Genomic DNA, 24,317 nt, shown 5'->3' with positions numbered 1-24,317 from the left:
ACTTGTTCTCATACATGAACCATCCACATAAAGTGTCAGGTCGGGATCAGGTAATGCAATATCTGTCAGATCTTGTCTTGGCTTTGTCATAGTGTTAACAACTTCCACACAGTCATGTGTGGCAGGATTTGAAGTAACTGACGGTAACAGTGTAGCAGGATTTAGGATGTTGCAGCGTCTGATTTCTATGTGTGGCTGGAACAGTGTCAGTTCATAACCTGTTAAACGTGCAATTGTCAAGTGCTGAGTCTGGGTTCGGTTTAAAAGAACTTCCACGGAGTGTGGAACTTGTACTGTCAGGGAATGTCCTAACACTATGGAATCACTTTGTCTGATAGCTAGAGCTGTGGCTGCAACTGACTTGAGGCACGCAGGCAGAGCCTGGGCCACTGGATCTAATGTGCTCGAAAAAAAAGCACAGGGCTTGTATTGTCCTGCTTGATCTTGTGTGAGAACAGATAATGCAGTACCATCACGTTCTGTAACAAAAAGTGTAAGAGGCTTACTATAGTTCGGTGTTGCTAGAACAGGTGCTTGGCATAAAGCTTTCTTTAATTCATTAAAAACAAGTGTATGTTCCTGGGTCCAAGGGAGGACAGTCGATACGGCTGCCTCCTGTGTCGTTAACTGTATCAGTGGCTTGGCTAGAAATGCATACTGAGGAATCCATTGTCTGCAGTAAGAAGTGAGGCCGATAAAAGCTCGTACCTCCTTCTGTGTCTTGGGCTGTGGAAGACGTGCTATTAACTGGATACGGTCAGGTGTCAACTGCCTACCCCTCTTGGACAGTAAGTGTCCCAAGTAGACCACTTGCTGGACACAGAATTGTAATTTGGAAGGGGACACCTTGTGCCCCATCTCGGCCAGAAAATACAGAACTGTAAGTGACGCTCGCTCGCAATCACGTTCAGAACGGGCTGTGATCAGTAGATCATCGACATACTGGAGCAGGGCAGTGTCAGTTGGCATGTGAATATTGTCTAGTTGTCTCTTAAGTGCTTGACTGTAAATACTAGGACTTTCTGTGAAACCTTGAGGAGCTCGTGTGAATTTATAGCTTCTTCCATTTAAACAAAAACCGAAAAGGAACTGGCTGTCTGGAAGAATGGGGACACTGAAGAATGCGTTCTTGAGATCGATAACTGTGAAGAACGTAGCTTCAGAATCAATGGCTGTCAAGAGGGAAGAAATATCTGGGACTACTGGGTACTGGGGTATGATACATTTATTAAGTTCTCGAAGGTCAATCACTAATCGATATACTGGAGGTGCATTTGGATCAGTACGTTTCAGAACTGGAATGATAGGAGAATTACATACGTTGGAGTCAGTTTCTACAACCACTCCTTGAACAATAAGTTCGTCAATAATTTTGGATAAGGCTGCTACAGCCTCAGGTGGCAATTTGTACTGTCTGATTTGTGGTAGAACCACACCTTGCTTTAGAGTCACACGATGGGGTGTGATATGCATACAACGTACATCAGTTGGACCTTGCGCCCATAAATGCTGTGGTACATTCAATAATCTTGGATCAAAATCTCGTAATACATAATGACCTTTGAAGTCTCTCAAGAACAGGCGGACCCCCTCTGGGGAACAACAAATTACTGCTCCTAATTCTTTCAATGTCTTAATGCCTAACAAATTTTCTGGACAAGATTTCGTGAGTAACAAATCAGTAGTTCGGGACAATGGACCGACTTCTAGAGTAACTGGTTTCGATATCTCATTAACAATAGGCTTTCCTGAAAATCCAAGGGAAACATTTCTAGAGCCTGAGAGTGGAGCCCCTGGAACCTCGTCATGACTGACGGTAGTCCCACTTGCCCCTGTATCAATCAGAAACTTTCTGTCTTTCCCTAATACTTGACTGTGTACATAGGGACCCTCTTGATCTACAGGTATCTCGATGAGAGGCAAGCCTACCTCCCTCTCTAGGCTGTTTCATGAATATGGCTGATAATCTGGATACTCTGTCTGGGCATACTGGTACATCTGCTGTGTAACATGCTGTGTTGCAGCGATAGGCTGCGGTGCTGTAACTGTCTGTTGTGCATTCTGTGGTGGCTGAGAAGTCTGTGAAACTTGTTCTTGTCTAGGCGGACGTGGTCTTTCTTTAGTTTTACCAGTAGCTATATTGTGTTTCAGAACTGCACACTCGTTTATGAAATGACCTGGCTGTTTACAGTAATTGCAGGTCCCTTTAACGGGAGCTGTAGGATGACTGGCTTGATTCGGACCCCTCTTCTGACTGTCTTGTGGAACAGATTGTGCAACTAATACTTTCATTTTCGTGTCTTTCATACGTCTCCTTTCGTGTTCCTGCTCTTCCCTGATTCTGTTCTGGTGATACTGGAGCATTTGAAGCATCTGTGACGGAGTATTAGCTTGCCAGGTACTTTCGACTTTCAATACTCGATTTTTAACTTGTGAACTTGAATTCTCGACTAGTTTGGTAACAAAAAGATGAGGGTACGATTCACTACTTGTTTTCAGACCACTATTAATAATAAAACATTTTTCAAATCTAGAATAGAAATCACTAGTGTCTTCGTCTTGTTTCTGTTTACAGGCTGAAATGGCATCCCAATCTTCCTTTTTCGTGACTAGTAATCTTGGCAAAACTTGTATCAATAACTCGGGCAAACCTTTAGCTTTCTCCCCAAGACCGGTACCTGGTACTCGTGTATTATCTTCAGCTTCTAGAGCTGTCCAATCTATCTTTTTCTCTCCCACCTCCCATTCTTTTTCCTTGAGTTTTTCATATACGCCCGCAGGCAACAGGACCTTTAACATTTTAATGATATCAGGATACGTGTATTCTCCCATACGGAGCATGTCCTTTAATTCACGGTGGAACCCTGCTGGATCTTTATCGTGACAGGGAATTAATTTCTTCATTTCTAAGAGTTCCATCTTGGTGATGGGGGTGTAAACAAATACTCGTTCTAGATCACCACCCGCTGTCCTAACTGGGTGTACCTCTCGTAACGGATTCTGTCTATCTATGTAAAATGATTTACTTTCTGGGGATGAGACGTGAACAAAATGCGGATTCAGAAACGTTCGGTATTTGTGGCGCTGTTCTAGAATGACACTAATTAAATCAGTACCTAGACCTTTCCATCTGTACTGGAGTAACTCGTTTAATACATCATGTAGTGGACCTGGATCAGAATGCTGCTCCTCATACAGTGTAATGAGGTGCTGGATCATATACATACCCACCAGTCGCTGCTCGGCTGGGGGCAGTTTCAGAAACATTTGTGCCACTATTTCGTCTGGAAAAGTGGTAGAATCAGTAGTCCACCGGACTGCTGATCGGGCTAGTTCTTGTTCATGCATTGTACTGAGCTCACTATAGCCTATTCGTGATTTCAGAATGTGATCGGTAGCTTGGAATACTTGTTCAAGAGAACACTGTTCTGGTGCTGGAGGAGGAAAAACTTTCTTGTAATCTGGGCGTGAATGTCGGTCGGAAAGTCTAGTTCTACCTACATACGCTATTCTGGAGGGATTCTCGTCGTCTACCTCTTCAGTAAAAGAGTCGTCTTCTTTCTCGGTTACTTGTGTTGCTTCTCGTTTCTCGTGTAACTTTATTATTTCCCTACGAATTTTCTTGTACATACTCTCTATACAATTTTGTGTCTTGTGTCTTCCCTCGGCTATATTGTCACTCCACCTGGTCAGGACTTTCATTTCTTCTTGATCTTTTTCCGGACAATCTTGCTCTCTAATTAAACAGTTAATTAAAAACTTCAAAAGCATGAGCTGAGTCTCGACTTTTCTCTGAACCATGGCTTCGTGAACACTTTCTGGATTCACTCCTGTACGGATAAAACGATATATTCTGTCTAGATGTTCTCTCATATCGGGCAGGGTGTCCAAATAGTCGGTCACCCGTCTTAAACGTAATGAATATATGACCATGTTACCATCGCCTGGAACTGGATCATAACGACATTCGGTAAGGGCTCGCTTGATATCTGTGAATGTATGAACTTTTGGCGTACGCTGTAACGCTAGTTCATGTAGCGTCATACGTTTGTGTTGAGGCGGGGTACCAGGAGAATCTCCCCCCGCGGCTCCTAAACTAGAATCGTCGGTGTGTACTGTACGTGCTGGTAGAGTGACTGATGTAGCGGGTACATGTACTGTCGGCTGGGCCGGGGGTGCTATAACGGGAACTGTACCCACGGCCCCGGTGGCTGGAGGAACAGGAATTACATTATTTACGGGAGCAGGCGGAACAGGATTTGCATATTCTGGGACTGTATCGTCCAAATAGGACGAGAGAAAAATATCAGCTGCGGTCGGTTTGTGACGTAGCTTAGTCGGGACCAATGGCGGCGGAAAATTACACGGTGCTTCCGGGGTTGCTTTTGGCAAGCCCTCGGCAAGAAGAGGATACATACCCTTAACAAGGGCATTTCTCTGTCTGTCTGACTGTTCTGCTTTAACTCGTTCACCTACTTCGATTAATTCCCTTTCTTGGGCTCTTTCTGAGGATTCTCTACTTAATTCTGTTTTTCTGATTTCTTTCTCAGTTCTTTTATGAGATTCTTTGCGCCATAACTCGATGGCATCTTTCTGGGACTGTCTGGCTTTCTTTTTCCATAATGCCTCTTCTACTCGCATGATGCACTCGGCATCCCATGTACCTGATACAGGCCATCTATATTTCTCTTCCAGACCTTTGGTATAATCGACCCATAAATCTAAATACAATATGGCACTTAAGCCATGCTTATGATACATAAAATGTCCTGGACTGTCCCTAGGCGGGACAGGAACTGCTTCCTCGAGTAACCCTTTTCGGGTTTTTAACTGACGTAACTTGGAGAACAGAGGCATTCTAGACTTGAATCCGAACACAATACAATACACGATAAACACAGTAATGACTAGAAAAACAAATCACTCATAAAACGACATTGAAAACACATTAAATAACATTTAGAATAACAGTTCGGACAGAAATATTACCTGGTATACTGAAAATAGAGACATGAATTTCTCGAGAACGGAACTTACTAGAATTACTAGATGCACTGCTAAAACAGTACGAAACATACCGGTCCCATAAAGAGACACGTCAGGACCCGTGTCCACCTAGGTGAACACTTCGGACTGGATCTGTGTACCCAAACCCACTGGACCAGAGACAAATTAATTGACCCTGTCTAGATACTACCCCAGCAACGGTACTCACCGGGCAGCAAGAACGGAAGGCCTCGGACTGGACTGGACTGCTACGACGTCGGACTACAAACTTCGGACTTCAGTTACAGGTGGGCCTCCGGATACCTCGGACCCTGTACTCTCGGCTTGGGCTCTGGTCGGGACTCGCCGCGTTCCTCACCGCCTCGTCTGGATGCTGGACCGCAACCTCCGTCTCCTCCGTGGGCCTGAGGGATACTTGAAGCAGAAATATCTGCCGGTGCGCAGTAGAGTTCCGTCACGGCTGCAGAGGGTCAGGGGGCCTGCGTGGCTTCGCCGGCGCGTGGGGAAAGGGCAAGTCCCTATTCGGGCGCCATTATGTGGTAAATAAATAATTAATTACCAGTACTATTTTTGAATACAGTGAATAAAACAGATAGCTCAATAAATAAGAGACAGGATTCGAGGTATCTGAGTCTTACAGGCTTTAATCAAGCATAAGGGAAGGGACAGGAACGGGATATCCTGCACGGGAATAGAATGGATGGCAGCTGCCGGGGAATGGGTAAGGGGTAAGGGTAAGGGGTCAGGGTAAGGGGTCAGGGTAAGGGGTAACTTTCAGTAGCAGTACACAGTATATATACTAAAACAATTACATTACATTCAATACAGTAGGCGTAGCAGTAGGCGTAACTCGTAGCAGTCGCGAAAGATAAAGACAAAATGGGTGTAACAAGAAGGCGTGTACAGGGCGTATACATAGACATGTGATGTAGACGTCACAGAAGTGTCATAAATGGGGCGGAAACATGGAGGGGGCTACCTGAGCAGCTGGGACCTTTAACCTAGTGGTGCGCGCAAACGGACAATGACGTGTTACCAGGAGGGACTGGGGGCTATGACTTCTGCACTAGAAGAGGAGACTAAAAGTCTGCGGTGTCAGAACGACATGTACCTATAGTATATCTGGTATCTGGTGTTTGGAGTACATGTTGATAGAATCCAAAAGTTATCAGGGCAAAGGCTACTTGACACTAAGACTGGTGCATGCAGTATTCTACATGTATTGCGTGTGCGAGGAATATTCTATGAATATTAATACAGTATTTCTCTTACATGGAGACAGAAAGGCTAGACCATGGCTGAAACTATTGATGCGATTCAGTAGCTTAGGAATGCAGAGAAGGAGGGCTGGACTGATAACTAGAAGCATAACATACTCTTGGCAGACTGGGAGGCAGAGCCAGGCCGGGCCGGGCACTGTGAGGCAGGAAGTAAGTGAAGGGTCAGGGATGCAGGTGGGGGCTGTATCGCTCCTCGGAGTGGGTTCAGGAAACTGGAGCTTGAATCTGGTGTCCGGGCCCTTTTGAGGCCTAGAAACGGGGACAATGCGAAGAATTAACGTGCACACTGTAAAATGTGGCAACATAGGCCTAATACTCGTTGCTTTCACGAGAACTGGAAACTTACGTACTAGAGATGGACACAACTATGATTGCGTCTTTAATCGATCATAGGGGGATACATGCATATCGATCATGCACATATAGCATAAGATGGGGAACACGTAGGCACATATAACATGGCAAAATTTACTTTTGAGTATTGAGAGGCCCAGCTGCAGCACATACTTTTGCTGACGTCACAGTAGTCTCTGCCACGGACCACTGATCCCGTCGTGCATCTTGTTGGTATCAGATGTGCCGCAGGGAAAAGAGTAATATATATATACCTAGTTTCTACTGATCCTGTTCACTTCTATGGGAGACATTTTTATTTAAATAAAATTATTTTTCAGCTTGACGTACATGGTTGTGTGTCTGTTTCTATAGTTGGATGAGCGTCGCCGTCAAGATCGTAATCAAGGAGGGTCTGCAGTCAGATAAGTACAATCGAATTTACTTAGAAACACATATAGATTAGGAAATGTATCGTAAGAAGAGAGTTATGAATGTGCAGTAAAGTTAAATAAAAATGTTTGGGATGTAATATATGTTCTACCCAGATTTTTAAATCACCAAACAGGTTATTTTCGGATGCACACGTCGGGCCAGTTTTCTTATTTTTCTTTTTTTTAGAAAAAGTTTCAAATTGCTTTTTTACTTAAAAGTGTTTTAAGAAATCTAAATGATGACCTTATTTTTTTAAGGGGTTTTTAATCGGTTTCAAACAGGAGAGGAAAAAAATCGGTTTTAAAGAAGAGGCTTGGGGTGTTTTTTTTTTCAACTGCTGTTTTGAAGGCGATCAGCTTTCTATTTTTAAACACAAACTTACAGGAAACTACAGCACTGGAACAGAAGTGAAGAAAGAAGAATAAAAGTAGGGTCATTTTATGCATTTTGTGATGTACCCATGTTGCGTTTTGGGCCATTTCCTGTTGCGAGCACTAGGCCTATCAATAAAAGTGAGGTACCATATTTATCAGAAGAATTAGGGGAGAGTTTGTGGCTCCCTGCACATTCCAGAACTTTCTATCACAGAAATGTTAGGAACATTTGTTTTTGAGTAAAATTTTGAGGTTTGCAAGGGATTCTGGGTATACCAACCTGGTGAGAGCCACGTAAGTCACTCCATCCTGGATTCCCCTAGGTATCTAGGTTTCAAAAATGTTCAGGTTTGTTAGGTTTCCCTAGGTGCCGGTTGAGCTAAGGCCCAAAATGCACAGTTACCCACTTTGCAAAAAATGGGTCAGTTTTGAGAGGAAAAAAGTGATGTATGAATGTTGCGTTTTGGGCCGTTTCCTGTCATGAGCACTAGGCTTATCCTCACAAGTGAGGTACAATTTTTCTCACAAGACTTAGGGGAATGCTGGGTGGTATGAAGTTTGTGCCTCCCTGCAGATACCAGAACTTTCCATCAAAGAAATGTGAGGAAAATGTGTTTTTTAGTCAAAGTGTTAGGTTTGTAAGGGATTCTGAGTATAACAACCTGGTGAGAACCATGTAAGTCACCCCATCCTGGATTCCCTTAAGTATCTAGTTTTAAAAAATATACAGGTTTGCCAGGTTTCCCTAGATGCCAGGTGAGCTAGGGCCCAAAATCCACAGCTATCCACTTTGCAAAAAATGGGTCAATTTTGATTGGAAAAATATGATGTGTCCACATTTCTTTTTTGGGCCATTTCATGTCATGAGCACCAGTCCTAGCCACACAAGTGAGGTGCCATTTTTATCAGAAGACATGTGGGACCATAGAATTTTAGGATACTTGTTATTACCAATAGGATTTGACTGCATTTGTGCCTTCCAAAGGTAAGCCAATATGTCAGAAAGAAGACACTGTGAAAAATACTTTCTAAAGCATATGCCAAAGTGGGTTCAAATTCAGAGATGTACAAATACCCTTTGCCCCTAAACTCCATATCTTGTGTCCCTTTGAGAAATACATGGGTTTCCTTGATACCCATTTTTCACACTACATATTTCACCATATGAATTGGTCCATACTCTGTACACAATAGAAAACCCTTATACGGTGCATTTTCGTTGTTGGATCTGGGTTTCTCGTGCTATTGGAAAACATACAAACCTTATATATCACCACAACCAGGCCCTAGCGGACATAATGATATATTGCTTTTGTAAATAGTCCATTGGGACAACATGTTACAGATGAACACATTGTCACAAATGGCCGTTTTGTTTCCACTCATTTTCAGTATGCCTTTATTTCAACAGTTAGTTTCTTTGAAAAAACCTTGTGGGATCTACATATATGACCCATTGCTGAATTTGGAATTTTGGGTACTGTTCATGAATCTAAAGCTGTGCTGGATCACCCATGGGTTTTACAATGGTTTCCACCACAAACTGGAAGCAGGTTGAGAGCACAAAAAAAGGAAAAATGGGCTAGCTCTTTGAAAAATGCCAAAAACGTGGTAAAAAATAGTTTTTTTGTATTCAGCTCTGCATATCCAGAAAGCTGGGAGTATGGTAACTTTAGCACAGGAAACAGTTTGTTGATGCTGTTTTTAAAAAAAAATGCACACTTTTATCCAGACCGCTGGTTTCCTAATTTTCACCAAAAACTCAAAAGTTAGCTATATTTTGGCTATTTTGTCGGTCCCCTCCAAAGGAAATCCACAAATCCTGAAAGCCTTTAGAAACCCCAGGATGTTGGAAAAGAAGGCCGCAAATTTTTGCGAATAACTTATGTGGAAAAAAGGTTATGAAAGCCTAATTGCAAACTACCCCAAATAGCCAAAAAAGGCTTAGCCCTGGTGGGAAAATGGACGAGCAGCTAAAGGGTTAATATAAGTTTCTGAAGGTGTTTGTGGTAAAACAAAAAAAGGAGAGGTTCATGATTAAAAGGTTCAGTTAATTCAGGGGAGATGTTAATGTCAGAAAAGTTTTAGGAGTTTGAAGATGGGAATCACTCGCCTGTTTCTGCCTTTGTACTATTCTCTATAAATTATGATTGTAAGCATACTACTAGCTGCACTGTGGAGATGTTCTGAGTTTTTTATTATTATACAGTTAATTAAAACCGTAACATGCAAACATCTCATCAATCATTGTAAAACCAAGCTGTCAAGATTAATGACAATTCCCAAGCAGCATTTCTGGTTAATGGCAAAAATGTTAAATGTAACCATTTAGAGCCAGTAGAAAAGTGTGAAGTGCAAAAGGCAATATCAGAATGTCCCAGAGTTTGTTACAGATGCCAGTACCTAGCTTTCAGCAAAGTCCTTTTGTACACTGGCAATATAGAAATGGACTTGAGAATGTTTCAACAGCTCTTAGTGAGCTATCTCTGTAAATGTGTTTTTGGGCCCAGCAAGGTGATCCGATTTGACCCCCTGTACGCCGTCTCATGTTCTTTAGCTGATGTCCTGAGTTACTTCCCTGAAAACTAAGCCACTGGGTTCATTGGAGGTGGTCAAAAGTGTTTTGATTTGTTGTACCATGTAAAGGCACGGTTGTTATGCTCAGTTGCCATCTCAATTAGATCACCAAGGCTAAACACTCTGGCTTTTCAACAGGTTGAGAAATAATCAATACACCTCCAATGACTCCTGGGCTCAGTTAATCTTTCCTTATAATAATATTTCAGAAGAAGGTTTCCTCTTTTCTACGTAATATATTGGGTTTGATGTAGGATTTCCATAATGTCAAGTTCTGCAAAAAAAAGAAGAGAAAACAAATAATAATTACATTTAACAAACATTTTTTTATTCTCTTCTGGTTGTACCTGGAGATAGAAAGAAAATGTTGTTACTTTTTTAAACCCGCTATTAAAAAAAGTAAATGTGTTATAGCGTGGTAAAAATAGAAAGTTCTGGAGGTTAATTTCATGTTTGGAAAAGAAACTTAGACTATTGATTTGACACATATAAAGTGACAAAACAGTTACGCTGTGATTGTTGCTTTGACTGTTTTAAGAGATTGCTTCATTTTTTGAGTTGTTGTTAATTGTTGAAAATGTTGTTTGAAAATGTTTTTTACTTTCTGTGTCATCCTGGTGAGAGAAAAGTAATGTTACATTATTATTAAACAGTGTTTATGTAACAAACATCCGTTGATGGGTTGATTTTTGTTTGCAGAAACATAGCAGCAGAGGATACATTTTTGGTAGGAAGTAGTGCTTTGGTTATTATTTTATTGACTTGAAAATGTGAACTGTGTTAACTTTTGTATGTCACTTTGAATATTTGAAGACATTCATGCCCTACTTAGGAGGTTTGGCTTTTTTTGGTTGTAGTTCTGTTATTCACGTCCTAAAACAATATTACACTTTGGCTAGATTTCTCTGTTTTCACTAGTCTATGTATGTTGCTGTATATTTACCTTTTTAAAAACATATTTGAGTTTGCTTCTCTAATATAGGTTCTGCAACAATTTTCTATCAGATTGCACCTGTATGGAAGATATAAACGTAGGATAAATATTTTATTTAATCTTTGTTTCTGCCCCTTTTGTGTGCAGCATTTTCCATAAGCTGGCCCTCACAATAGTTAGAATACTAAATCTGCCCATTTTAGTGTCCAGCATGTACCCCGAGTTGGCCCTCACTGGAGTTAGAATATTAAATCTGCCCCCTTCAATGTCCTTTGCTTTCTCTGAATTAGCCTTCACTGGAATTACAATAGCAGATTTGCTCCTTCCTTGTCCAGCATCTTCACACAGAAGACATTAAACAAGTAATAATGTATGTGAAAATAAAAATAATATTGATATTCTGATGGGTTTGGAGGTAATTAAAGTAATTGGAAAGTCTCTGTGAAAATCTACAGTTCTTCGTCACAATTTGTCTGAAGCTCTAAAAATGTATTGAATGACATTTTTTATTTCTGGCAGTTAAGTCTATATTACTGTTAATACAGCATTAGTAATATGATTACAGATAGGTGGCAGTGTGTAATCTGCTTTAGTGTCTTCTCTTCAGTTGTGTGTGTGTGGTCCCCTCACAGATCAGTGTCCCACTAATCACGAAATGGTGGACGCCTATTTATACAGTAATTTAGAAGCAAAACATTTATTTAAAACAAAATATGCTCTTGTTTCCTAGGACTTTTCAAAATAAATACATGACAGTACCTGTAATTTAAGTGCAATTTGAATTTAGAAAATTTGAATGTGGCTTTCTCAGTTACAGGGGTCCTCCATCTTCGTATGCACACATTTGAAACATTTTAAAGGAACTTATTACTATTACTGTTTATGATATCTTATCATTTTTGCTACTCAAGAATTGTTTTTCATTAAAAAAGAATTTTAAACAACAGTTTTTAGTAGAAAAAAGTATGTGGTAAAGACATGTGGTAATGGTGTGTGTGGGTTATGTGTGGTAACGTTTTTTTAAATTATGTTAATGAATGTAAATGTGAGGTATAGAAATGCATGGTAATGTCATGCAACCACATAAGTGACAAAAGAGCCAACCTACATGAACAGGGCCAAGCTCACATATGTCCTCCTCAATGGTCCTTCCGTTTTGCAATCAACAGGCTCCAAGGGTACTACATCTTCTCTCAAATATGATGATTTGCAAAATTAGCCATCAGGAAATCTAACAGATTGTGGTAACTCAGTATAAGACGCTGTAAGTCATTAAATGGAGGCCGAAATCGCGGAGTAATGTAATCAATTTATTTTCATTCTCTTTTATTCACATCCTTAATTAGCCGGTGGATATGAAGACATGAGATCGGATTTTTATAAACATTTTGAAAAAGACCTTCACTGGTGCTAGTGTCAGACTCCAACTCAGTTTTCTCTGATGTAGCCAAAAAACACTCCTTAATCTTAATGATGAAAGAACTTACTAGTGGTAGCCTGTAATACAGCATCATCCGGTTCCAAAACGGATGATAAGGCCAACAAAAGAGAAGAGCAATCCTTGCATCTCTTGTGAGGCTTATACTTTGACCCAGGTGCAGCAAGGAGATCTTATAGGGTCTCAATAATTAGATCTTTGAAGCTGACTTCACAGAGGCCCTAGGCAGTAACAACAGCCTCAGGATCTTTGGCATTTTTGGTGAGAGTGCAGAATTGCAGGATCTTGCTTAGAATCAGATTACTCTCCTGAAAGAGTTGATTCACTCTTCTCTACAAATGCTTGCCCACACTGAAACACCAGATCAGCCACACTGAGCAAAAACGTCACTTACCTCTGCATGTTTGACACACTTGAGCATTGCGCTGTCACCTACTTTTCTTTAGATGCAGATCCTCGTTATCTATACTTTCTTGAGGTAAAAGAATAAATCAAATGTATTCTATGCTGATTAGTCTAGTTAAGCGCCTACTTAAATTTACTTATATATGATTCCAGAATAATTAACTTGGGATAATTCATTTTTGTCCTGACAGATGTCAATATGATATAATGACCAAAAAAGGACCACTATTCTGCTAATTTATAGTAACTACAGGGACACATGTCCCCAAAGAGTGGCCTGCGTCTGCTAGACCAGGTAAAAAAAACAGCAAGGCTTTGTTTGTTGGTATATTTTGAGGAAGGAAATAATGAGCAAGCTCTCTACAAGGGTGATCGTCACATATTGGTTTGAGGTTTATGGTCAACCAAGGGCCATCAGCTGAGCTCCGGGAAGCAGATTGTTGTGCAATCATACACTTCTGCATCGACCAGGAGGGCACGGTGCCCATTCTAGAGGAGTGTTAGCAGCTTGGGTAACCGACTGGCTTTATTCTTTTTAATGTTTTCGTAAAACAAAAGCACAATCAATTAATCAATCAATCAGGTTTCTTATAAAGCACAACTACTCACTCGTAAGGGTTTCAAGGTACTGGGGGGGCGGAACTGTGGTTCAGCAAAGAGAAATGCAGCATTGCCCCCAAAAAACGGCTGGCACTAGAGAAAAGTTGAAACTAAACAAGGATATATAAGTAACACTTCCCTAAAATCACTTGTTGCTGCAGTTCAATCACAGTCCACAAATATAAGATTAAAACCATGTTAATAACTTTTTTCTTGTGCGATTTTTTTGTAATCATACTTTTTTTATGTGAAGAAATTTTTATTTTTAGTTATGTCCAAATGGTTTCTCTCTTTTTTTTGTGATCTTTGTTTATTGTTTTTCTGTTTTTTTTACATCTATGTTCCTGAATTTAATTTTAGATAGGATATATGAATTAATTAATTTCAAAGTAGTAAAATGTCAAGGAATGACTTCCCTTTGGGTAATACTGGTATTTGTTAAAGGGAACTCTATGGGTGTTGTTTTTCAAGATAGTACTTTAAAACTCAATTTGGTAGTTTATAATTGCTGTAAATTACCAATGCCATTGTTGCCCAAATTTAAAGGTACCCAATTTACAGACCTCAGTAAAATAGAAGAAAGTTGGTGTTGCTAGAATAGAGATAAATGTCAAGTATTTAACCCACTGAGCCATTTTGCTGACTGTTAAAAAGATCATTTTTCAGATCTAATTCAGATCTAATTCCCATTGTTTTGGCTATAGCTTTAAATCAACCAAGCGATATTGGAAATTGAAGCTAAACAACTACACGTCACAGGATGAAGGTCAGTGTTTAATTTAAGGTCGTGGTTGCCACTGGGGCCCACCGCCACTCAGATTTGAAGCCAGCCCTTATTTTCCCTTATTATTTACTGAGGGCAAGGCACACAAAGGGAAAAGAAGGAGGAAGAGAAAGACGGAAACACTGTCACAAAGCAATGAAGCAGGAACCTGCAAGAGTGAGATGAAGGGGAAGAGGGTGCCAGGGAGGGGTTTAAAGAGGCATGAGGTGGATTAAAGAATGCACAGCCTTCGCATTTGACAGACTGACATTTAATAGTGCCAGCGTCGAGCTTCTAAGCAGAGCTTTGGGTAACAACATTCATTCTTTTACAAGTTAAGCACTGATGAGGGTGGGACAGCATGGCTTGAATAGAAAGAAGTCTTAGCATGCCTAAGAAATATATCAACACACCTGTAGTGCTCCTCCATAAGGGTTTTAAGTGTACCGCGTCCCTCAGGGTCTCAGAACCGGTAATAATTAATAAATGTACATGGAAACAGGTCCCTATAGGGCCGTAGATTCATGTCCTAAACTGTACTGGTAAATAAGACTGATCGAGTTATGAACAATTTATGTGAAAACATTAAGTTCATCCATGTCCATGATTTAGTTTCTGTTTAAATTGCACACCCTTAACTTAATCTTGTACCCCTTAAGGGTGTCAGCTATTACCAGGGTATTGTGCTTTTGTATTTTCATCATGAAGCATATTATTCTTGTATAGTGCTTACTTTGAACACAGTCACCTCTAGGTGTTTATGATTAGCAACGATTGGGAGTTCTGGAGTGGATGCTAAATGGCTGTTTCTCAGGGTTTCTGACAGTGCCTGTCAGTGGGTCAGAAAGATATTCAGAATACATGGTTATCCAATCCTTGGCCTCTCTACAGAGTGCAGAGAGCAATGTTCACGTATTCCATTTGTCATTCTGTGCAGTTGTGTGTGAAGGAGGTAAAAAGAAGTATTGACAAGGTGAAAGTAAAAAAAAAAAAAAAAAAGGTGAAAGTAAAACAAAGTTCAGAGTTTACATGTGATTTGGTGCGCATTCTGGACAGTGTAAACAGAGAGTGTTGTAGAGAAAATAGATGACGGTGTAAAGTATGCGGATGGGCGATTTGTGGAGAAAAAAGAGTGTGTATGTTTAATATAGAGTGAACATAATAGGAGTGACTGAGATACTCCGAGGACCATTACGCTTCGACAGGACAGTAGTCTCACAATTTCAGAATTGAAACACTTTCAATATTAATTATTTTCAACAAATTCATTGTGAGTAAGTTATGTTATACAGCTAACAACCACTGACAAAGTAAATAGTCCTCGCTCGTTTTAGGCACATGTCAATTGTTGAGATGCATATCTGAATACATTTTTTTTAAAGCCCAGAAAGGAACCAAAATAGCTGTGCAGTGGCCCACTATGAATTTTAAAAGTTTAGTTTAAGTTACAATTACATAGGCCCCATCCCTTTTAGGGTGTGGCCTAATTTTTTGCATTCCACTTAAAGCGCTGTCCTCCATCTTTGATACATTAATAGTCTATTCATTATAGCTAAATTATGGGGTAAATATTCTTATGAATACAAGTTCTAGAAATCTTTCCCAAACATCATTTCACCAGCCACCATCTCACAGCCTACCTGCGGTCTTCTTAAATCACACTAACCCTTAGACCCTTTTACTGAGGTTCCAACTGTATGCAGACCTTTTCTGTTTCTCACAGACCTTAATAGCTGGTGACAAACCAGATAGGAAAATCTGATCAAGTCAGTTGTACTTGTGCTTGTGCTTATCTTGTAACACTGGGACAGGAACAGACTAATTTGCATACAGCCAGGTTCTGAAACTGGGATGGTGCAATGAGCTAAAAAACGGTGTTGGATCTAGCCCTGATCTTTTGACTGGGTGAGAGTATTCTGCTTAATTCAGAGACTCCGTCCCTCACCACCCCTTGTTGTAAATATTTTTGTCCACCCTAAGCGTGGAAGGGTATACTCAGACATGAGTCCCTTGCTCATTGCACCATCAGGATTCAAGCAAGCCGGGCCGAAGACGGCTGCAATGCCAGAAACCGGTCCCCGGAAGCTTGTTTCCTTCCCAGTGTAAGAATTTGCTTTTGTAGTTTGGTTTGCCCTGTTCCCATCATGCACTGGGACAGGAACAGACTAATTTGCATACAGCCAGGTTCTGAAACTGGGATGGTGCAATGAGCTAAAAAACGGTGTTGGATCTAGCCCTGATCTTTTGACTGGGTGAGAGTATTCTGCTTAATTCAGAGACTCTGTCCCTCACCACCCCTTGTTGTAAATATTTTTGTCCACCCTAAGCGTGGAAGGGTATACTCAGACATGAGTCCCTTGCTCATTGCACCATCAGGATTCAAGCAAGCCGGGCCGAAGACGGCTGTAATGCCAGAAACCGGTCCCCGGAAGCTTGTTTCCTTCCCAGTGTAAGAATTGGCTTTTGTAGTTTGGTTTGCCCTGTTCCCATCATGCACTGGGACAGGAACAGACTAATTTGCATACAGCCAGGTTCTGAAACTGGGATGGTGCAATGAGCTAAAAAACGGTGTTGGATCTAGCCCTGATCTTTTGACTGGGTGAGAGTATTCTGCTTAATTCAGAGACTCTGTCCCTCACCACCCCTTGTTGTAAATATTTTTGTCCACCCTAAGCGTGGAAGGGTATACTCAGACATGAGTCCCTTGCTCATTGCACCATCAGGATTCAAGCAAGCCGGGCCGAAGACGGCTGTAATGCCAGAAACCGGTCCCCGGAAGCTTGTTTCCTTCCCAGTGTAAGAATTGGCTTTTGTAGTTTGGTTTGCCCTGTTCCCATCATGCTCTGGGACAGGAACAGACTAATTTGCATACAGCCAGGTTCTGAAACTGGGATGGTGCAATGAGCTAAAAAACGGTGTTGGATCTAGCCCTGATCTTTTGACTGGGTGAGAGTATTCTGCTTAATTCAGAGACTCTGTCCCTCACCACCCCTTGTTGTAAATATTTTTGTCCACCCTAAGCGTGGAAGGGTATACTCAGACATGAGTCCCTTGCTCATTGCACCATCAGGATTCAAGCAAGCCGGGCCGAAGACGGCTGTAATACCAGAAACCGGTCCCCGGGAGCTTGTTTCCTTCCCAGTGTAAGAATTGGCTTTTGTAGTTTGGTTTGCCCTGTTCCCATCATGCACTGGGACAGGAACAGACTAATTTGCATACAGCCAGGTTCTGAAACTGGGATGGTGCAATGAGCTAAAAAACGGTGTTGGATCTAGCCCTGATCTTTTGACTGGGTGAGAGTATTCTGCTTAATTCAGAGACTCTGTCCCTCACCACCCCTTGTTGTAAATATTTTTGTCCACCCTAAGCGTGGAAGGGTATACTCAGACATGAGTCCCTTGCTCATTGCACCATCAGGATTCAAGCAAGCCGGGCCGAAGACGGCTGTAATGCCAGAAACCGGTCCCCGGAAGCTTGTTTCCTTCCCAGTGTAAGAATTGGCTTTTGTAGTTTGGTTTGCCCTGTTCCCATCATGCACTGGGACAGGAACAGACTAATTTGCATACAGCCAGGTTCTGAAACTGGGATGGTGCAATGAGCTAAAAAACGGTGTTGGATCTAGCCCTGATCTTTTGACTGGGTGAGAGTATTCTGCTTAATTCAGAGACTCTGTCCCTCACCACCCCTTGTTGTAAATATTTTTGTCCACCCTAAGCGTGGAAGGGTATACTCAGACATGAGTCCCTTGCTCATTGCACCATTAGGATTCAAGCAAGCCGGGCCGAAGACGGCTGTAATGCCAGAAACCGGTCCCCGGAAGCTTGTTTCCTTCCCAGTGTAAGAATTGGCTTTTGTAGTTTGGTTTGCCCTGTTCCCATCATGCACTGGGACAGGAACAGACTAATTTGCATACAGCCAGGTTCTGAAACTGGGATGGTGCAATGAGCTAAAAAACGGTGTTGGATCTAGCCCTGATCTTTTGACTGGGTGAGAGTATTCTGCTTAATTCAGAGACTCTGTCCCTCACCACCCCTTGTTGTAAATATTTTTGTCCACCCTAAGCGTGGAAGGGTATACTCAGACATGAGTCCCTTGCTCATTGCACCATCAGGATTCAAGCAAGCCGGGCCGAAAACGGCTGTAATGCCAGAAACCGGTCCCCGGAAGCTTGTTTCCTTCCCAGTGTAAGAATTGGCTTTTGTAGTTTGGTTTGCCCTGTTCCCATCATGCACTGGGACAGGAACAGACTAATTTGCATACAGCCAGGTTCTGAAACTGGGATGGTGCAATGAGCTAAAAAACGGTGTTGGATCTAGCCCTGATCTTTTGACTGGGTGAGAGTATTCTGCTTAATTCAGAGACTCTGTCCCTCACCACCCCTTGTTGTAAATATTTTTGTCCACCCTAAGCGTGGAAGGGTATACTCAGACATGAGTCCCTTGCTCATTGCACCATCAGGATTCAAGCAAGCCGGGCCGAAGACGGCTGTAATGCCAGAAACCGGTCCCCGGAAGCTTGTTTCCTTCCCAGTGTAAGAATTGGCTTTTGTAGTTTGGTTTGCCCTGTTCCCATCATGCACTGGGACAGGAACAGACTAATTTGCATACAGCCAGGTTCTGAAACTGGGATGGTGCAATGAGCTAAAAAACGGTGTTGGATCTAGCCCTGATATTTTGACTGGGTGAGAGTATTCTGCTTAATTCAGAGACTCTGTCCCTCACCACCCCTTGTTGTAAATATTTTTGTCCACCCTAAGCGTGGAAGGGTATACTCAGACATGAGTCCCTTGCTCATTGCACCATCAGGATTCAAGCAAGCCGGGCCGAAGACGGCTGTAATGCCAGAAACCGGTCCCCGGAAGCTTGTTTCCTTCCCAGTGTAAGAATTGGCTTTTGTAGTTTGGTTTGCCCTGTTCCCATCATGCACTGGGACAGGAACAGACTAATTTGCATACAGCCAGGTTCTGAAACTGGGATGGTGCAATGAGCTAAAAAACGGTGTTGGATCTAGCCCTGATCTTTTGACTGGGTGAGAGTATTCTGCTTAATTCAGAGACTCTGTCCCTCACCACCCCTTGTTGTAAATATTTTTGTCCACCCTAAGCGTGGAAGGGTATACTCAGACATGAGTCCCTTGCTCATTGCACCATCAGGATTCAAGCAAGCCGGGCCGAAGACGGCTGTAATGCCAGAAACCGGTCCCCGGAAGCTTGTTTCCTTCCCAGTGTAAGAATTGGCTTTTGTAGTTTGGTTTGCCCTGTTCCCATCATGCACTGGGACAGGAACAGACTAATTTGCATACAGCCAGGTTCTGAAACTGGGATGGTGCAATGAGCTAAAAAACGGTGTTGGATCTAGCCCTGATCTTTTGACTGGGTGAGAGTATTCTGCTTAATTCAGAGACTCTGTCCCTCACCACCCCTTGTTGTAAATATTTTTGTCCACCCTAAGCGTGGAAAGGTATACTCAGACATGAGTCCCTTGCTCATTGCACCATCAGGATTCAAGCAAGCAGGGCCGATGACGGCTGTAATGCCAGAAACCGGTCCCCGGAAGCTTGTTTCCTTCCCAGTGTAAGAATTGGCTTTTGTAGTTTGGTTTGCCCTGTTCCCATCATGCACTGGGACAGGAACAGACTAATTTGCATACAGCCAGGTTCTGAAACTGGGATGGTGCAATGAGCTAAAAAACGGTGTTGGATCTAGCCCTGATCTTTTGACTGGGTGAGAGTATTCTGCTTAATTCAGAGACTCTGTCCCTCACCACCCCTTGTTGTAAATATTTTTGTCCACCCTAAGCGTGGAAGGGTATACTCAGACATGAGTCCCTTGCTCATTGCACCATCAGGATTCAAGCAAGCCGGGCCGAAGACGGCTGTAATGCCAGAAACCGGTCCCCGGAAGCTTGTTTCCTTCCCAGTGTAAGAATTGGCTTTTGTAGTTTGGTTTGCCCTGTTCCCATCATGCACTGGGACAGGAACAGACTAATTTGCATACAGCCAGGTTCTGAAACTGGGATGGTGCAATGAGCTAAAAAACGGTGTTGGATCTAGCCCTGATCTTTTGACTGGGTGAGAGTATTCTGCTTAATTCAGAGACTCTGTCCCTCACCACCCCTTGTTGTAAATATTTTTGTCCACCCTAAGCGTGGAAGGGTATACTCAGACATGAGTCCCTTGCTCATTGCACCATCAGGATTCAAGCAAGCCGGGCCGAAGACGGCTGTAATGCCAGAAACCGGTCCCCGGAAGCTTGTTTCCTTCCCAGTGTAAGAATTGGCTTTTGTAGTTTGGTTTGCCCTGTTCCCATCATGCACTGGGACAGGAACAGACTAATTTGCATACAGCCAGGTTCTGAAACTGGGATGGTGCAATGAGCTAAAAAACGGTGTTGGATCTAGCCCTGATCTTTTGACTGGGTGAGAGTATTCTGCTTAATTCAGAGACTCTGTCCCTCACCACCCCTTGTTGTAAATATTTTTGTCCACCCTAAGCGTGGAAGGGTATACTCAGACATGAGTCCCTTGCTCATTGCACCATCAGGATTCAAGCAAGCCGGGCCGAAGACGGCTGTAATGCCAGAAACCGGTCCCCGGAAGCTTGTTTCCTTCCCAGTGTAAGAATTGGCTTTTGTAGTTTGGTTTGCCCTGTTCCCATCATGCACTGGGACAGGAACAGACTAATTTGCATACAGCCAGGTTCTGAAACTGGGATGGTGCAATGAGCTAAAAAACGGTGTTGGATCTAGCCCTGATCTTTTGACTGGGTGAGAGTATTCTGCTTAATTCAGAGACTCTGTCCCTCACCACCCCTTGTTGTAAATATCTTGTAACAGGGGCAGCATTAAAATATACATACAACTTTAGTGCCTGTTTTAAGCACAGCATCCAAATGTAAATGCAACCCTACTAAATAATCCAGTACCCTCTCTAGATTCCAGTCCAAGGCAACTGATCTTTTGGCCAACATCAAAAGTGATGAGATAAACGTTATATGTTCATTTATTTTTGCAATTTTGCCACTTGGTCTCATTGTTAACTTTCAACTTGCCACTTTTCCAAATTTCCAATGGGATCCTTTCTCACCTCACTATAATGTAGACTTCCAACTCTTATCCTAATCTTCACTCTTCAGGGTGTTTGTGATTTTAGAAGGACTTTAAAGGCGATTGGAATTTGACTGTAAGATGTGTTTTACCTTTTCGTAGCGTAGGTTTCACAATACCTCATTTCATCTCTGTGTGAGGTGAAGGTACCTGTGTGTTTAAGAGTAGACTGGTACTCTCTGTGCAACATTCTGGCAGGGAGATCTTTGTCTTTGATACCCAGCTGGAGCACCAATTCATGGAACCAGTATCATTTGCTAAAGTTGTATGACAAAACAACACATGCCTTTCCCATACATGCCTTTACAACACAGTCTTTACAATGCATATATTTTTATCAGGCATGCCTTTACCACGCATGCCTTTACCACAAACATATGTAGAATAACATCAAAGTAACCATTAATACACATACATTTGCCACACACACGTTTACCATGCAAACCTTTACCACCCAATTTCTTTAAAGGAAGTAATACAAATAAATAGGAATTATAAACGAAGATAGTATTCACATAGGCAATTTAATTGCAGTGTTTCCTTTTATATATTTCTTAACATTTTAAAATAAAAAAGTACTGTTGCATTGTGCATGTGTATGTGCCACAACAAAACACATTGCAACATTGCACAAATGTTTTTAACATCATTATAATTGAATGCTAAATTCAAACACCACCTACTTGCATTACTATATAACCTGTGACTCTGTACCCAACCAGGATTGCTGACAAATATTTTGAGGATGGTCAAAAACATGACAAGAAGTCACTGACGAAATAATGGTAGGTTTAGTCACGCTTTTGTTCACAGAAAAATACAAAAGACAACAGTTACTTTACAGAAAAGGATGGTTACCCCTTACAAATAATATAAAAACCGGCGTCCACAATCAGTGGTACACAGTCTTCTGAAGCAACCAAACGCACCAGAGAGAGGAGAAGAATTTCAGTGTGAGTCTGTTTGAAAAACTGCTATCTTTTTGTCAGTCTAAGTGCAATCAACAACAAATATACATGTAAAACTACATGTAAAAATACCATAGTATACAAAAACGACTGAAATTTGACACAATTTTTTAAAATATTTTCGGACAGTTCTTCTGCAAAATAACATTTTTCCCACACCATAACAAATTTGATGTGAATGTAGTTAAAATAAATGTTTAGCTTTCATTTTTAAAACCAAATATTAAAAAATTGCAGAACTCGGGGTAGGTGCTGCAGAGTGACTGGAGGGCAGATTTACTATTCTAACAAGGGAAGGTGCTGGACAATGACAGGGGGGGCTTTTTTTAATCTGACTCCGACAACTGTCTACTCAGGGAAAGTTCTGGACAGTGACTGGGGGCAGATTTAATATAATAACTCCGCCAAGTGTCTAGTCAGGGAAGGCACTGGACAGTGACTATGGGGGCAAATGTACTATTCCAACTCCGCCAAGTGATTACTCAGGGAAGGTGCTGGACAGTGACTGAGCCCTGTAGTTGTAAATCTACTATTCTAACTCCGCCAAGTTCCTACACAGTCAGTCAAAATCTTTATTCGGTCCAAATTAAACCATAAAACCACAGAATAAAATGCATAATCATACGATCAAAAAAATTGGTCTATCATGATACTTTCTATATGGGCACGCCATACGATTGAGCTATCCTTACAGCTTAAAAACATAAAGACACACCCATTAATGTAAACAAGTTGACACTTGATTTTAAACTATTCCAGCCATGTCCATAAAACAAAGATTGACATTTTGAATCCATTGAATTGGGGTGGCAGAATACAAAAAGTCTTTCAATACAAACATGCAATCATAAAATGTTTATAAAAAAAAGATTGTATAATAATATTATTCCGCTAGGCAAAAAACAAAAATGTAACTAATTATAAAGCATATTTATTTCTCAACTTTAGAGTAGCAGAAATATAGTTTAGAACAGAGAAGCAGATTGTCGAAATAGATAGACTTTGTAAAGAATACAACCCTTCTTGATGTGTAGTGAAATTCATGTGACTTCAAATAGGGCGTAAAAACCGAGATCTTAATGTGCGATATAATGTGCAAAAAAGCATGAAATGCGTCATGGATTGAGTAGAAACAGCATCACAAGGGCAACAAGTTAATGTGGCAAATCAAGGCTTGTCATAGAAAATGCTGCTTAAAAGTGGACTGTGTTTAGTCTTAGATGTGGAAGATAAAATCTGGGCTGGGGATTTACTATCCAAGTTATGTAGGGTTCCATCCCTGTATAGGTAGAAATAGGCACACATCAGATGGTTGCCCCCTTTCAAGTGCCTTAACTATGCTAGCCTTCTCCCTGTCTCCAAGGAACCTTTCTTTTGCCAGCTCCTTAGTGTTTGAGCCAATGCTTTCTGGGGGGTCAACAAAGGGGCTCACACCCAGATCACAAAAAGTCTTCTTAATATATGCTAACCAGGGAATGGTATTCATGTTACTTGATTTCAGACAGTCCTCTTCTACCTTTTGAGGGAAAATGGTCTTGGGAGTAACTCATAGTTTCAGCCACAATAATAGAGGGGCAAGTCTAACTTGATCCTCCAAATAACCTAAACCAAGTTCATGAGGTGATATGAAACTTGGCGTAGTTTTGGCAATGGCCAGCAGTCTACACTGAAATTTATTTTCAGCTGCCTACAGATTACCCGGGTCCTGCATAACCCCATACACCCGCTCCGTATGTTCTGGCTGAGAGGCATTTACTCTTATATAACAAGTTGCTTGTGACCTAACTTTTTTTGCAAAACTACAGAACAATTCATATGATGCCACCATCTTCTGGGTTCTCGGATTAATTAACCTACCCTAGGTCAGATCTGCATCAAACAAAATGCCTAGGTAGTTAAAAATAGGAACCTTAGCGATAGGGGTTGCCCTTATAAAAACGCTTTTGGATCACAAGTCAACATAAAAGATTTTTGATGACTGACCTTCAGATGTAAATTCCCCATACAATCATAAAACATATCTAAAAGAGCCTGTAATCCATTGGCTGTGATGCGGTAAGGACCACATTGTCTGCCTATAAAAGTACAGGAACCAGACAGG

This window comes from Lissotriton helveticus, chromosome 5_1, assembly GCF_964261635.1.
Source record: "Lissotriton helveticus chromosome 5_1, aLisHel1.1, whole genome shotgun sequence".
Taxonomy (NCBI): Eukaryota; Metazoa; Chordata; class Amphibia; order Caudata; family Salamandridae; genus Lissotriton; species Lissotriton helveticus.
Note: the sequence above shows the minus strand (reverse complement) of the source record.